Source organism: Jaculus jaculus, chromosome 2 (assembly GCF_020740685.1).
Source record: "Jaculus jaculus isolate mJacJac1 chromosome 2, mJacJac1.mat.Y.cur, whole genome shotgun sequence".
NCBI classification, from domain to species: Eukaryota; Metazoa; Chordata; class Mammalia; order Rodentia; family Dipodidae; genus Jaculus; species Jaculus jaculus.
Genome location: NC_059103.1, coordinates 70,053,848 through 70,070,599, shown reverse-complemented (window position 1 = coordinate 70,070,599; position 16,752 = coordinate 70,053,848). Strand labels below are relative to the sequence as shown.

The window sequence follows — 16,752 nt, the reverse complement described above, 5'->3', positions numbered from 1 at the left end:
CAATGCAACCCTGACCAAGCTACTGGTAGAACTTGCAAAAAAGCAGCAAAGGACCTATAATCTTATGGATGCTGCTACCAGCAAACTAGACCTAATAGAAAGTGTAAAAGTTAAAGGACATGAAGGAGAATGAAAAAAAAAAAAGAGGACCTATGAAAATCAGCTGGCTATGTTAAATGAAGACATAAAGAAATACAAGGATGAATTCTAAGAAGCATCAAGAAAATCAGAAAATGATATGAAAAGAGAACTTGACAGAGGGATGGAAACTATACATAGAAAAGTAGTAGAAAATGCAAACCTAATTGAACAAGCTCAAAACTCTGTACAAGCTCTAAAGAATAGAGTCAGCCATATGGAGGATAGTAACTCAGATCTGGAACACAAGACAGAAGAAACAGTTCAAGAGTTCAAAAGTTTCAATAAGTTCAAAACTTTCTGTGAACAGAAAATGAGAGAATTGTGGGATACCCTTAAACATCCTAACATTCAGATCATGGGAATACCAGAATGGAAAAAAAAATTCAGACCAAAGGCATGGAGAACTTATTTAACAAAATTATTGGAGAAAACTTTCCCACTCTCTCAAGTTACAAGAAGCTAACAGAACTCCAAACAGATTGGACTAAAGGAGAAACTCTCCAAGACATATTGTCATTAAGACTCTAAACATTGACACCAAAAATAAAATCCTAAAAGCAGGTAGGAAAAAAACAGCACATTGCATTTAAAGGAAACCCCATCAGAATTACTTCAGACTTCTCAATGGAAACACTGAAAACCAGAAGGGCCTGAAATGAAACACTGCAAAGTCTAAGAACCTATGGCTTCCAACCCAAATTACTTTACTCAGCAAAAGTATCCCTCATAGTAGATGGCAAAAGAAAAACTTTCCAAGATAAAACTAAGCTTTACAATTATAGGAACACAAAACTACAGAGAGTATTTTAGGAAATTCTCCACACAGAAGAATAAAATAATCAACCTCAGATGCCTACAAGAAGCAGATCACAAAAACTAAACTCAGAAGGCACAAAATACTCCAAAGTCCATGAAAACACCAAACCACATATACCAACAAAATATGGCAGGGATCAGGGCTGGAAGGATGGTGTAGTATTTAAGGCATTTGTCTGAAAAGCCAAAGGATCCAAGTTCAATTCCCCAGAACCCATGTTAGACAGAACCCATGTTAGCCAGGTACACAAGGGGGCACACATGTCTGAAGTTCATTTGCAGTGGCTGGAACCCTGGTGTGCCCATTTTCTCTACCTCCCTCCCTCCCTCCCTCTCTCTCTCTCTCTCTCTCTCTCTCTCTCTCCTTCTCTTTCTCCCTCTTTCTCTCTGTCAAATAAATAAATAAAAATATATATATGGCAAGGATCAAATCAAACCTCGCAGTCATTACCCTAAATATTAATGGTCTTGATTCAACCATCAACAGACACAAGAGTAGATCAGAAAATTAGACCCCTCAATCTGTTGTCTTCAAGAAACCTACCTCACCACTAAACAGGGCTGGAGAGATGGCTTAGCGGTTAAGCACTTGCTTGTGAAGCCTAAGGACCCCGGTTCGAGGCTCGGTTCCCCAGATCCCACGTTAGCCAGATGCACAAGGGGGCGCACACATCTGGAGTTCGTTTGCAGAGGCTGGAAGCCCTGGTGTGCCCATTCTCTCTCTCTCCCTCTATCTGTCTTTCTATCTGTGTCTGTCACTCTCAAATAAATAAATTAAAAATTAGAAAAAAAGAAACCTACCTCACTGCTAAAGAAAGACACCTCCTCAGTGTGAAAGGGTGGAAAACAATATTCCAAGCAAATGAGAATAAGAAACAAACAGGCATAGCTATATTAATATCAGATAAAATAGACCACAAACCAAAAATAATCAAAAAAGACAAAGAAGGCCACTTCCTATTTGTCAAGGGGATGATCCATCAAGAGGATATCACAAACATAAATCTTTATGCACCAAACACAGGGGCACCACAATTCATAAAGCAAAACCTATTTGACAATAAAACAGAAATAACCACCATCATCATAGTTGGGGACTTAAATACACCATTATCATTAATAGATAGATTATCCAAACAGAAACTCAACAGGGAAGTAAGAGAGTAGAACATTTAGACCTAATGGACATCTACAGAACATTCTACCCCAAATCCACAGACTACATAATTCTCATCAGCCCAAGGAAACTTCTCTAAAATTGATCATATACATGGTCACAAAGCCTGCCTCCATATATTTAGGAAGATTGACATAATTCCCTGCATGACACCAGATCACAAAGCTATATTGCTAGAAATTAACAACAAAAGACACACCAAGAATCCCATGAGCTCCTGGAAATTGAACAGCACACTTTTAAACAATAAATGGGTAGTGGACAAAATAAAAATAAAAAATGAACTTGCAAAACCATCAGGGACATGCAAATTAAAACAACTGTGAGATTCCACCTTACCCCAGTAAGAATATAAAACATTAAAATATCAAATTAAAATAATGGTGGCAAAGATGTGGATAAATAGGATCCCTCATTCACTGTTGGTGGGAATGTAAGATGGTACAACCACCATGGAAAGCAATATGAAGACTCCTGAAAAAGCTGACTATAGAAATACCAATAGACCCAGTTATTCCCTTACTGGGCATATACCCTAAAAGCTCCATGTGTCAGTCCAGAGAGTTTTGCTCAACCATGTTTATAGCTGCTCAATCTGTAACAGCTAAGAGCTGGAATCAACACGGATGTTCATCACTAGACAAATGGATAACTAAGATGTGCTATAGCTACATGATGGAATTCTACACAGCAGTATGGAAAAACAACACAATGAAATTTGAAGAAAAATGGTTGAACCTGGAACAAATCATTCTCAGTGAACTCACACAATCATAGAAAGATAATTGCTGCATAGTCTCACTCATCTACAGCTCCTAACCAGAATCTACCCAAGATACCGACATACCTAGGAAGCATCTCGAGGAGCAAACAATAGGATGGGTAGGGAGGGAGGGGAGGGCAAGGGAGGGGGTGGGGTCACAAATCTGGAACCAAATGGCAATGGTACCATAAAATTCTACATCCTAAAAGGCAAAACAAATGGTTGAACCTTCACCAGGTCCTTAGAGGGAACACCTGAGTCACAATTTCCTGGACAGCATACAATGAAGCCTGACCTTAATCTTCTTCTGATTCATTCTTATTCTCTCTCTCTCTCTCTCTCTCTCTCTCTCTCTCTCTCTCTCTCTCTCTCTCTCTCTCTGTGTGTGTGTGTGTGTGTGTGTGTGTGTGTCCTTCTATCTCATCTATCTCTTTTATAATACTTATCTTTTTCTTCCCTCCCTTCTTGGGTGCTGACCTGTAACTCCCAGTACCAGCAGGTGGCTATCATCCACAATGAGTTATTGATCAGAGAGACCTAGAAGGTTTCCAAAAAAAAGACAGATTTCTGTCAGGGTACTTGATGACCCACCAAAAGTTAGTGGTAAGACCCTACTGCTGAAAACATCATATGCTGCTGGCACATAACAAGGAGTGACATGGCTGGAAGCTAAAAGAGAGTCAGTTCCAAGACAATCAGCATGTCTAGTGCCAGAAGGTGCTACATGAGCAACTGGGTGAAAAGGAGCAATATCTGTCCAAGCAACTCATAGTCTAACCTACTTAGTAGCAAACAACTTGACATGATCCTCACACAAGTGCAATGGCACACAACCAGGGAGGGAAACCAACTGCTCTCGATCTGTTCATTGGAACAGAACCCATAGCTGGAGCTGGGAAACAAGTCAGAACCATGTCCAAAAATGACCCTGCTCTCCATTATCAAGCTTCCACAAATCATGGGCTAGAAGAGGGCCTACACCTATTAAATTCCCTCTAAAAGTAATGGTTATCCCATTTATCTTGTGCTAACTTTACTCTCCACTGGAGAATATACTTCTCTTTTTCAGATAGACAGAGATCCTATGGAGAGAACCACCCCATAATAACTGAAAAGGGCCCCAGCTGAAACTAAGAATAATTAAGGAGACAAGCAAAGTGCTGACTTCTTCATGAACCTGGTACCAGCACAAGGGTGAAGGAGATAGACACAGAGAACAATCACCTCCTACCAAACCAGATATCCAGAGACACAGAGGCTCCCAAGACCTTGCCACTGAAGCAGACCTAAAATGAACCCAACATTGCTCAGAGAAATTTGCAGAAGAGGGGGTGGAAAGAATGTTAGAGCCACACGTTGGGTCATGATACAGAGACATTTCCTCCTACCCATAACTGATGGCTAATCCCACAACGAATAACCCATATACCCTAACAAGAAGAGTCCCTGTGGAGGGGGCAGGACAGGGAGGAGGCTTACAATGGAACCAACTTGACTGTACTCACTGCGTACAAAACTAAAAATAATAAAAAAATTTAACCTGCTCTTAAGATTAGAATATTGTTACCAGCAAAATTATGTCCTTCTTAATGAGCATTGCAGAAGTTGGTCATGTTTTATGAAGTTATGTAGTAAGTGTCACATTTTTACTAACAAATTTATATGTACTTACTTCATGCATCTGGATTGTCTTTCCTGCCACATAAGATTTCTCATCATTGACATGATACTATTAGTGGACCTAGAGACCAGAGAATTACTAGGGTTTTTTCTGACCAAAACCAAAAACCTATGAAACAACGCTGCCTTGAGTAAGAGACTCCATCTGAAGAAAACAGGTAGATAAATAAGAAAAGGACATTCAATGTTCTCCTCTAGCATCCACAGACATGCACACATGTGTGTGTACACTACACACATATCACATGTCCAAAAATTGATGTATAAGAATTATTTACTATATATTAATATTTTTACTATTTCATATATGTATATAATGTGTCTTGATCATATTCACCCCCTTTATTATTTTTCTTACCTCTTTTCCACTCCTGTAGAACCCTGTTTACTTCTCAAATACTTCCTTTCCTATTTTTATATCTTTATAATGACCCTCTAAGCTTAACTAGGGGTTTTTTGCCTGAGCATGGGTAAAGGGTTATTTACTGGAGCATGGTCATTTTACTAGAGGCTAGAGCACAGAAGAAAATGACTCCCTCAACCCAAGCAACTATGAATCATTAAAAGTGCCTCAGAGAAGAGTGGGGCTTCTCTCATCCATAATGGAATATTGATAAATCCAGGTGATACTAACTTAAAATAGAGCACCTTAGCATAGTAAATATTTTAAGGACAGTGCAGACAAATGGTCTCTCTGACATTCAATAACCCTTCCTTTCCTGAAGCAGGCTGCAGAAACTAGAAGTTCATCTACACTTTATCTTTTGAAGCTGATCACAGGACCTCCCTGGGCTTCATAAAATATGAATCATAAACCCCTCCCATGCCCTGTACCTGAAGGAAAGCAATGAGGGCACAGAGCTTCCACCAATCTGGTCTGTCAGGGCACTCTGTTCTGATAGTACAAATACACGGTGCAGTGGACGAAGCACAGAGGCTTAGTTCCTGTGGTTCTGGAAGCAGGGAAGTCCAAGATCAAAGTGCTGCATACAGTGAAGTCCTTCTTGCTGTACCATCCAATTGTAGAAGACAAAAAGGCCACTAAACATGAGAAGCATGAGAAAGGAGGCTGGACGCATAACAAATTCACTCTACAAGAAGAACATTACCTCTTAAAGGCACTGTCTTTCAATTGGGGTTACAGACATAGCATGGCCATACTTAGCATAAATCAATTTTTATGCAGGAACTACATTTAATAGTCAATATAAATAATCAGTTGTGATATTCTGAAAATGTCCTTTGTTAGCAGGAAAATTTTATTCACATCTATTTTCCTAACATTACTACCAGCTGTTACTTACAAAACAGGCATTATTTATAAACTAGTCTTATTGGCATAATTATGATATTATTCATACAAATAACATATTACTATAGAGTTTAGAGAATGTTTACACATTTTACTTATTCTTACTAACTGAACTACTTTTGGCATTTTTAAAATTTTTATTGCCAACTTCCATATAAATACATAGTATATCCTGATCATAAACTGCTCCCATCACCCTCCTTTCTCATCTCTTCCATAACTCCCCTCCACTGCCCTCCCTTTTGTTTTTTACAACTAATCTCTCTTTTATTTTGATGCCATAATTTTTTCTCTCATATTATACAGGTCTTGGGCAGGTAGTGATAACCACTGTGAGGCCATGAATGGAACAGCCACTTTATTTCTGGAAGACAGCATGCCAAAAAACTGCTTTTCATCCTTTAGCTCTTACATTCATTTCATTACCTCTTCTGTAGTGATCCTTGAGCCTTGGAGGGTGTGATAGAGATGTCTCACCTAGTGCTGAACACCCCACTGTCACTTCTCAGCACTTTGATGAGTTTTGAGTCTCCCCCAGTAGTCACCAACATTGGAAAAGAGAAGTTTCTCTAACAAACAGTGAGAATAACATTAATATATAGACATAAACATAAGTTTTAGAGGACAATTTGGTAGCCATAATATGTCCATTAAGCCAAACAACAGTAGTAGTTTCCCTCCTAGGGTTTATAAATCCCCAGTCATAGGCTTTTGACTAGGTTTCAGCACCAAGCATGAATTCTTTCCCATAGAGTGGACCTCTAATTCAGGCATGCATCATTGTACCACTTAGCACATTTTGCCTTTTTGGCCAGCTGTGTAGCCTAAAGGACCCAGTGCTAGTTAAGACTTGGCTTTTCTTTGCCAGCAAGCTGCATAACATTTTATAGCACTGTGATAGCTAGTAAACAGGTTGAAAGCTTCCAGCTCAGGTCCACCTTGATTTCTTAGTGTCCTGCAGCCAAAGCAGGTTGCGTCTTAAGCAATAGGGTCTTACAATCTAGTTCTGATGAGCAACCAAGAGCACTGACAATAGTCTGTACTGTTTTTTTTTTAATTTTTCGAATGTTAATTTGTGTGTGTGTGTGTGTGTGTGTGTGTGTGTGTGTGTGTGTGTGGTATCTTTCAGTCTCTCACCCCTGCTCCCATTACCCTGGGGCCATCCTCAGTATGGTCATGGTATTCACTGTGGGGTGATGAAGGCCTCAGTCAGTCAGTATGGGGTAGCAGAGGTACCATGCCTCAGGGCATTCCTACCCTCTCTGTGGCTCTTACAATCTTTCCTTATTAAATTTTATTTATTTGAGAGAAAACTAGAGAGAGAATGTGCACACCAGACCCTCCAGCCACTGAATATGAACTCCAAATGCATGTGCCAACTTGTGCATCTGACTTATGTGGGTACTGGAGAATCAAAATTGGGTCCATTGGCTTTATGGCAAGTGCCTAAACCACTAAATCATCTATCCAGCACTCTTAAAATCTTTCTGCCCCCGCTTCTGCAATATTCCCTGAGCCATGGAGACCTGTCGGCAGTCGGATTTAGTGTTGAATTCTCTGTAGCCTCTGGATTTCTGCTTTGATAGGTTTTGATTGATCACTGTGTCTGTCACCCTCACCCTGGAGCTGGTTGTCAAGCTGGAAGTAAGAGCAGTATTCATGTCACTGTTTCCTCTGTAATATCTCCTGGGCCCTGGTAGTTCCCTGCCAAAACTAGATGGTAAGACCCTACTGCTAAAAATACCATATGTATCAGTTGGCAGCTGTCATAGTGCTTAAAAGTGCTATGCAGACTGCTAGGGGACAAAAGTCATCAACAGCCTTAGCCAACTGTGAACTACCCTGTGTGCTACACAACTGACTAGCCAGGCAAGAAGTGCCCACTAGAACAATAGTGGCATGACTGTTCTGGGGATAACCAACTTCTCTGATTTGATCTGAGACCCACTCCATGGGAGGAAATGCATGTCTGGTATGGAAAACATAGTCAGAAACACTACTGTTTGGAAGATCATAGGCCCTAGAAAGACAGCTACTATGTTGTTTGGCTAAAATATATGTTGTACCCATCAAATTACACTTTAAATATTTATATTTATGCCTTTGGTCAGACAAGCTCACTTTTTGCAAATGGTGGTGACTACTGGAGAGACTCAAAACTCATCAAAGTCCTGATTCTTGGTTTTAAATGTAAAAGAAAGATCGTCTAAGATTATTAAATTACTGAATATCTTGAAATTAAAACAAATACTCAGACTTAAATATTACAGAAATAAATGGACTTTTGATATGCTATGGGCATCCCAGCTGTAGCTCTAACTCCAATATAGTCAAATAAGTGATTTAGTATCTTTTTCCATCGCTACAAAGAGCTCCAGGAGAGTAGAGCTGAGGTCCATTACTTCTGTGACCCCACACAGAGGAACCACATCTTAGCACTAATGGTCACAAAGTCCCTTTGAGTACCTTAATATGCTGGCTTTCTCATCTCTTGTTCCTTGTTTATTTTCATTTGTTTGTTTGTTTTGGAACTTTTACAGAATACCTGGAATTTAATTCTTTATTAGGAAAAGAGTTTTGAGCTGGAAGGATGATTCAGAGTTAAGGTGTTTACATGAAAAACTTAACAACCCAAATTTGATTCCTTGGTACCCACATAAAGCCAGATGCAAAAAGTAGTGCATACATCTGGAGTTTGTTTGCAGTTGTTAAAGGCTCTGGCATGCCTATTCTCTACCCCACCTTGCAAATAATTTTTTTTCTTTTTTTCTTTTCTTTTCTTTTTTTTTAAGTAACAATGGAAGCCACTCAGACTGCGTTCTCTCCCTCCACCTCTCCGGGGAGAGGGGAACGATCATCAATGGCAACTGGCAGTCACACCGTGCAAGGCCCGCGCCAGCTTCATGCTCAGGAGAGAACGCTGTGCCTCCTCCTCGTGGTTTCCGGTGCTCTACACAGTCAGAGAAACTTCTCCAGTAAGGCACTATAGAAATGATCCCTGAAAGTATAGTCTTGCAAATAATTTTTTAAAAAAGAAAAGAAAGACAGGCATAGTGGCACATGCCTGTCATCCCAGCACTTGGGAGGCAGAGGTAGGAAGATAACTGTGACTTTGAGGCTAGCCGGGAACTACACAGTGAGTCCCAGGTCAGTGTGGGCTAGAGTGAGACCCTACCTCAAAAATAAAAAAGAAAAAAAAAAAGATATTTATTTAGTCCACAATATGTTGAAGGGTTTCCCCTACATTTTCCTCTAGCAGTTTCAGCATTTTGTGGTCTGATATTAAGGTCTTTGATCAATTTGGACTTAATTCTTTTTCATGGAGAGGGATAAGAATCTATTTTCATCCTTCTCCAGATACATTCCAGTTTTACAATTATGTTTGGTGTTATCTGTGAACTTAGTTCTAATAGTGTTTGTTTGATGAAATTGGAAGCCCCCATGTTAGGTGCACATATGTTTAGGATTGTAATGTCCTCCTGTTGGAGTGTACCCTTAATCAATATAAAGTGACCTTCCTTATCTTTCCTAACTAATGTTAGTCTGAAGTCTACCCTGTCGGGTATTAGCATAGTGACACCTGCTTGTTTTCTTGGCCCATTTGCTTGAAACACCATTTCCTAACCTTTCAGTATAAGATAGTGCCCATCTTTTGTGGAATTGTGAGTTTCCTGGGAGCAACAAATTGAAGGATGTGCAAAACATTGTCTTTTGGTTGGGGCATTGAGGCCAATGATATTAAGAGTTATTATTGAAAGGTGTGTATTGATTTTTGCCATTTTTCTTGTTTTTTAGTTCTTCTAGTTTTACCTTTGCTCTCTTGTATTAACTAGTATTTCAGTATGGTTCATTTTGTTCAGGTTCCTTATGTGTGTGCTTTTGTAGCTTCAGTATGGAGGATCCTTTCAAGTATGTTCTGTAGAGTTGGTTTGGTCGTCATATATTCCCTTAACCTGCTTTTGTTGTGGAATGCCCTTATTTCTCTATATGAATGGATAGCTTTAAATGACAATCCCCAAGACTTCTGGGTAATATGGTGGCTTAGGAGCCATGCCAAACCAGCCTAGGGAGGAATTTAAGCAAACCCCCAGCAAAATACACTCTTTTTCCTAAACATGAAGGAGTATAGGTTATTATTAGACACAGCAGAGAAGCTAGAGAGACCAAGGCCCACCAGAAAGGAGGAAAATGGCCAGAGTCCAATGAGGCGATCATAGCCCACAATCTGTATGCCTGGCCAACCCGGGCACAAGTCCCTCCAGGCAGCAGCAGAGACCAAGCAACAGATGTTTTAACTCCATCAGCTTTCTCCCAAAGTTAAGAAATCTGAAGTAAAGACAGATGAGATCAACTAAAGAGCTACTGAAAGTGTGAGCAACTCCAGAAGTCTGAACTCTCCCATACCCCACCATCAGAACTGGGAACCTCCAGCATTCAACCCCCAGTGGCTGTGCAGCAGAGGTACAGCTTCACAGCAGAACATGGAAGAATAGAGGCAGGCACTCAGCATTAGTGAGATTGGAAGCTACCCCAGAAGGTAATGAGGCTGACTAGCAAAAAATAAAAAAGCATGAAAACAAGCAAGCAAAAAAACAGGCACACAGTCCTGCAAGAGCTAATCTCTCTTTCCTAGTCAGGGCAGATTATGGGGTACATATTCTTGATTGGCTTTATCATTTTCAAATAATCGGTATTTAGGGGTTGAATATTGTTGCCTTTGTTGCTTTCGTATATATTGAGCCTTTGTTTTTTGCTTCTGTCATTATTGGAGGAAGGGTCTGATCCAGATCCAGGTTGACCTGGAACCCAATTCAGAACAGAAATCTTTACCTCCCAGATGACAAGATTAAGGGTGTAGAGCAACACACACCCTTAGGAATTTTGCTTTTATATGGCTATATATTTGCTTTAATCTCCATAATTGCATAATTTGTGTTGGTTTTTATTGATTGTGTATGTTACTCAGTTGAAGTTTAGAATTTGCCAGTAAATTATTCCATCCAGTCCACTAGAATACTTGCTCATCAAGTAAACTCAACACTAGGGTTATTACTGTGGATTGAATGGGAGACAAGAGCTACACCTGGCACCTTGAACTCATATCCTGAGGGTATATAGAGGTTGATTGCCACATCTGGGAGCACTGCAGATAAGTAGAAAGCCCAAGCATCAAATCAGTTCAGGGTGCAAAAGTTGCTACAACATAATACAAGAAACTCAAAGAATCAAGACAATAAAGTCCCACCAAAACTACAAATCCATCAAAAATGATCACCAATGAGACTAATTTAGATGAAATGCCTGACAAAGACTTTAAGAAAATGATGGTATCTATGTTCAAAAAACTGAAGGGAATCAAAGAAGAAAACAAAGGAATTAAAGAAGAAAACAAACTTCTGAACAAGAACACAGGAAACCAGATTAATAAGATAAAGAGGTCATTACAAGACATGAGTAAGGAAATAGAAATACTAAGAAAAACCAGGTTGAAATCCTGGCTCTGAAGAATACAGTCAATGAAATAAAAAACTCTGTGGAAAGGCTTACCAGTAGAATGGATGAAGGAGAAAACAGACTATCTAAACTAGAAGGCCAGATGGCAGATCTAATACAGTCCAACAAAGAGAAAGACAAGTTAATAGCAAGGTATGAATGGGAATTTCAAGATATCCAGGATACTATGAAAAAAATCAAACATAAGAATCCAGGGTATAACAGAAGGAGAAATATTTCAATCCAGAGGCTTAATAGGGCTTAATAGGGCTTGGAATGACATATTCTAAAAGATAGCAACTGTCAACCAAGATTACGTTATCCTGCAAAGCTATCTATCCAAATGGATGGAAAAATAAGGACATTCCACAACAAAAACAGGCTAAAGAAATTTATGACAACTAAACCAGCTCTACAGAAAATACTTGAAGGAATTCTTAATGCCAAAGAGAAAGCAACACACACACACAGGCAGAAATAGGAAAAAATAAACCATACTCAGATAGCAGTTAAGACAAACTAGTAAAGGGAAAACAGGAAGCACTACAAAATAAGAAGAATGATTAGAATAAATGCATACCTTTCAATAATAACTTTTACTATCAATGGCCGCAATGCACCATCCAAAAGACACAGGTTTGCAGACTGGATTAAAAGGCAGGATCCTGCCATTTGTTCCCTCCAGGAAATTCATCTCTCAATAAAAGATACACACCACTTTGGGTGAAAGGATGGAAAATGATATTTCAAGCAAATAGGCCTAAGGAACAAGCAGGAGTTGCTATCCTAATATCTGACAGAATAAACTTCAAACCAACATTAGTAAAGAAAGATAAAGAAAGTCATTTTATACTAATTAAAGAAACACTCCAGCAGGAGGACATTACAATCCTAAAGATATATTCACCTAATATGGGGGGTTCCAGTTTCATCAAACAAACACGATTAGACTTAAGGTCACAGATAACATCAAATGTGATTGTAATGAGAGACTTCAATACCCCACTCTCATCAATTGACAGGTCATCCTGGCAAAAAATAAACAAAGAGACATCTGAATTAAATGATACCATGGAACAAATGGACCTAACAGATATCTACAGAACATTCCATTCAAATGCTACAGAATATACATGTTTCTCAACAGCATATAGAGCATTATCTAAAATAGACCATATATGAAGACACAAAGCAAATCTCCACAATTATAGGAAAATTTAAATAATCCCTTGTACTCTATCTGACCACAATGGGAATAATCTGCAAACCAGCAACAAGAAAAATGACAGAGCATACAGAAATTCATGGAGACTAAACAGTACACTACTGAATGATCAGTCATTGAAGAAATCAAAAAGGAAATCAATAACTTCATAGAAACAAATGATGAAGATAATACAACATACCAAAACCTTTGGGACACAATAAAGGCAATCATAAGAGGGAAATTTATAGCTCTAAGTGCCTGTATTAAGAAATTATAGAATTCACAATAAACAATTTCATGCTCCACCTTAAGGCTTTGGAAAAAGAAGAACAAGGCAAACGAAAAATCAGTAGACAAGAAGAAATCATAAAGATTAGGGCAGAAATTAATGAAATAGAAACCAAAAAAAAAAAAAAACAATCTAAGAAATCAACAAACAAAGAATTCATTCTTTGAAAGGATAAACAAGATTGATAAGCCCTTGGCAAATTTGACCAAAAGAAAGAGAGAAGAGACAAAAATTAATAAAATTAAAGATGAAAAAGGCACTATTACAACAGATGCCAAAGAAATTCAGAAAACCATAAGGACATACTTTAAGAATATATATGCCACTAAGTTTGACAATCTGAAAGAAATGGATGATTTCCTTGATTCATATGAACTACCAAACTTAAATCAAGATGAGATAAACCACTTAAGTAGACCTATAACAAGTGCAGAGATCCAAGCAGTTATAAAGTCTCCAAACTAAAAACGCCCAGGCCCAGATGGATTCACAGGTGAATTTTACCAGGCTTCATGGAAGAACTAATACCAATACTTCTCAAACTTTTCCATAAAATAGAAAAGGAAGGAATTCTATCCAACTCCTTCTATGAATCCAGCATCACTCTCATACCAAAACCAGGCAAAGACAGAACAAAAAAAAAAAGAAAAGAAAGAAAGAAAGAAAATTATAAAACAATCTCCCTCTTGAACATAGATGCAAACATTTTGAACAAAATATTGGCAAACAGGATACAAGAATATATGAAAAAGATTGTTCACCATGACCAAGTTGGCTTTATCCCAGGGATGGAGGCATGGTTCAACATATGCAAATCAATAAATGTAATACATAATATAAATGGTTTGAAGAACAAAAATCACATGATTACCTTAATAGATGCAGAAAAAAACATTTGACAAAATCCAACATGTTTTCATGGTAAAAGTATTCCAGAAACTGGGACTAGAAGGAACATATCTCAACATAATAAAAGCTATTTATGACAAACCTACAGCCAACATAAAACTAAATGGTGAAAAGCTCAAAGCTTTTCCACTAAATTCAGGAACAAAACAAGGGTGTCCACTATCTCTACTTTTATCTAATATAGGACTGGAAGTCTTAGCTGTAGCAGTAAAGCAAGAAACACTCAAAAGGGATACAAATTGTAAAAGACAAGATCAAATTATCACTATTTGCAGATGATATGATTCAATACATAAAAGACCCTAAAAACTATACCAGCAAACCATCATAGCTGATAAACACTTTTAGCAAAGCAGCAGGATACAAAATAAGCACACAGTAATCAGCTTTTCTATATACTAACAACAAAGGTGTAGAGAATGAAATCAGGGAATCTCTCCCATATACAATTGCCTCAAAAAAAAAGTACCTTGGAAATAAACTTAACTAAGGAAGTGAAGGAGCTCTACAATGAGAACTTTAAAACAGTCAAGCGAGAAATTGCAGAAGACACAAAGAAATGGAAAGATATCCCATGTTTTTGGATTGGAAGAATGAATATTGTAAAAATATCAATCTTACCAAAAGCAATTTACACGTTTAATGCAATCCCCATTAACATTCCAATGGCATTTTTCACAGAAATAGAAAAAAATCCCTAAATTTCATTTGGAAGCACAAAAAAACTCAAATAGCCAAAATTATTATTTTTTTCTTTTCTTTTTTTTTTTTTTTTTCCTGAGGTAGGGTCTCACTCTGGCCCAGGCTGACCTGGAATTCACTATGCAGTCTCAGGCTGGCCTTGAACTCACAGCGATCCTCCTCCCTCTGCCTCCCAAGTGCTGGGATTAAAGGCGTGCGCCACCATGCCCAGCCCAAAATTATTTTGAGCAACAAAAATAAGGATGGTGGGATACCATAACTGATTTTAAGCTATATAACAAAGCTATAGTAACAAAAACAGCATGGTATTGGCACAAAGACAGACATATAGATCAATGGAACAGAATAGAGGACCCAGATGTTAATCCAGGCAGCTACAGCCATCTAATTTTTGACAAAAATGCCAAAAATATTCATTGGAATAAATACAGCCTCTTTGACAAGTGGTGCTTGGAAAACTGGATATCTATATGTAGAAAGAAGAAAATAGATTCTTTTCTCTCCCCATGTACAAGAATCAAATCCAAGTAGACCAGGGACCTTAATATCAGACATGAAACTTTGAAATTGCTAGAGGAAAAGCTAGGGGAAACCCTTCAACTTATTGGCATAGGTAATGACTTTCTGAATATAACCCTAATTGCTCAGACAATAAAACCACTAATCAACTACTGAGATCTAGTGAAATTACAGAACTTTTGTACAGCAAAAGACACTGTGAATAGAGCAAAGAGACAACATAGGGAATAGGAGAAAATCTTTACCAGTTACAATTATGACAAAGGATTAATATCCAGAATATACAAAGAACTCAAAAAACAGAACAATAAGAAATCAAACAACTCAATCAAAAAGTAGGCTATGGAACTAAATAGAGAGTTATCACTGGAAGAAATACATATGGCATATAAACATCTAAAAAAGTGCTCTATATCCTTAGCCATTAGGGAAATGCAAATTAAAACTACCTTGAGATTCCACCTATCTCCCATCAGAATGGCTACCATCAAGAAAACAAATGACAATAAATGTTGGTGAGGTTATGGGAAAAGGGGAACCCTTTTGCACTGTTGGTGGAAATGTAATCTGGTACAAACATTGTGGAAATCAGTGTGGAGGTTCTTGAGACAGCTAAAAATAGATTTGCCATATGATCCAGCTATAGCACTCCTAGGCATATATCTTAATGACTCTTCTCACTACCTTAGAGATACTTGTACAACCATATTTATTGTTGCTCTATTCACAATAGCTAGGAAATAGAACCAGCCTAGATGTCAATCCACAGATGAATGGATAATAAAGATGTGGAGTTCTATTCAGTGGTAAAGAAAAATGAAATTAGTAAATTTTCATGGAAATGGATGGCTCTGGAAAGGATTATACTAAGTGAGGTAATCCAGGACCAGAAAGTCAAATTTTGCATGTTCTCTCTAATATGTGGATCCTAGCTTCAAATGTATAGATTTATGTATAATCTGGAACCAATAGTCACTAGCAGAGGCTCACAAGCTAGAAAAGGGCTATAAGGGAGGGAGGAGAGGGAAGGTCTTAAGTATATGGTACTGTATATATGTAAGTAGAAGAACGGATTACAGGGATGGGGAAGGCTTTTGCAAGGTCAGGGGAAGAGATTGTATAAAAGAAAGGTTGTGGAGGGTGAGGTCAATCAAAAAAAATTCAATATCTTCTGGATAATACATTTGAAAATCTACTTTTTAAAATAATGGCACATCCAGAAGCCATAGATTGTTACTAGAAAATTTTCAGTTCCTGTGATGGGATACCACCCAGTGAGTCATTGGCCAGGGATGTCCACGTTGCCTCCAAAACATTACAGGTTATTGCCAAAACCATTGCTTCTCTGTGAGAAAGAGATGGTAGTACCCTATTGCTGAAGACTTCACATGCCTGGGTGGCAAAGTCACTGAGAAATCAATGTGCTGTGCAGAAAACCTTCTCCCTGTAGCCCAGCCAACTGAAACCTGGAAAAAGCTGAACTGTATGCAGTCTTATGGGAGACAGAAGTCATCAGCAGTGAAAACAGTGGACACTGGAAACCTCAAGTTTGGCCAGACAGACCAAATGTCTGAACAAGTGTAATAGTGGCATGTCTGCTCTGGGGGAAACCAAGTGACCAATTGGACTGAAGGCCCACTCTTTGGGAGGGAATACATGCCTGGTCTGAAAACCTAATCAAAAACCTATGGCAGGAGAGGTCATGAGCCTTAGGGGTATAAAGCCTGCTTTTGTCTGGATAAAT

The 16,752-nt window shown here is 38.4% G+C and overlaps 1 non-coding gene across 1 annotated transcript; it reads right to left on the bottom strand.

Annotated features, from left to right (window-relative positions):
- Positions 1 to 8,692: 8,692 nt before the first annotated feature.
- Positions 8,693 to 8,903, bottom strand: LOC123458903. Its single transcript, XR_006635845.1, has one exon. It is a non-coding gene; the product is annotated as a small nucleolar RNA U3 (small nucleolar RNA).
- Positions 8,904 to 16,752: the final 7,849 nt, after the last annotated feature.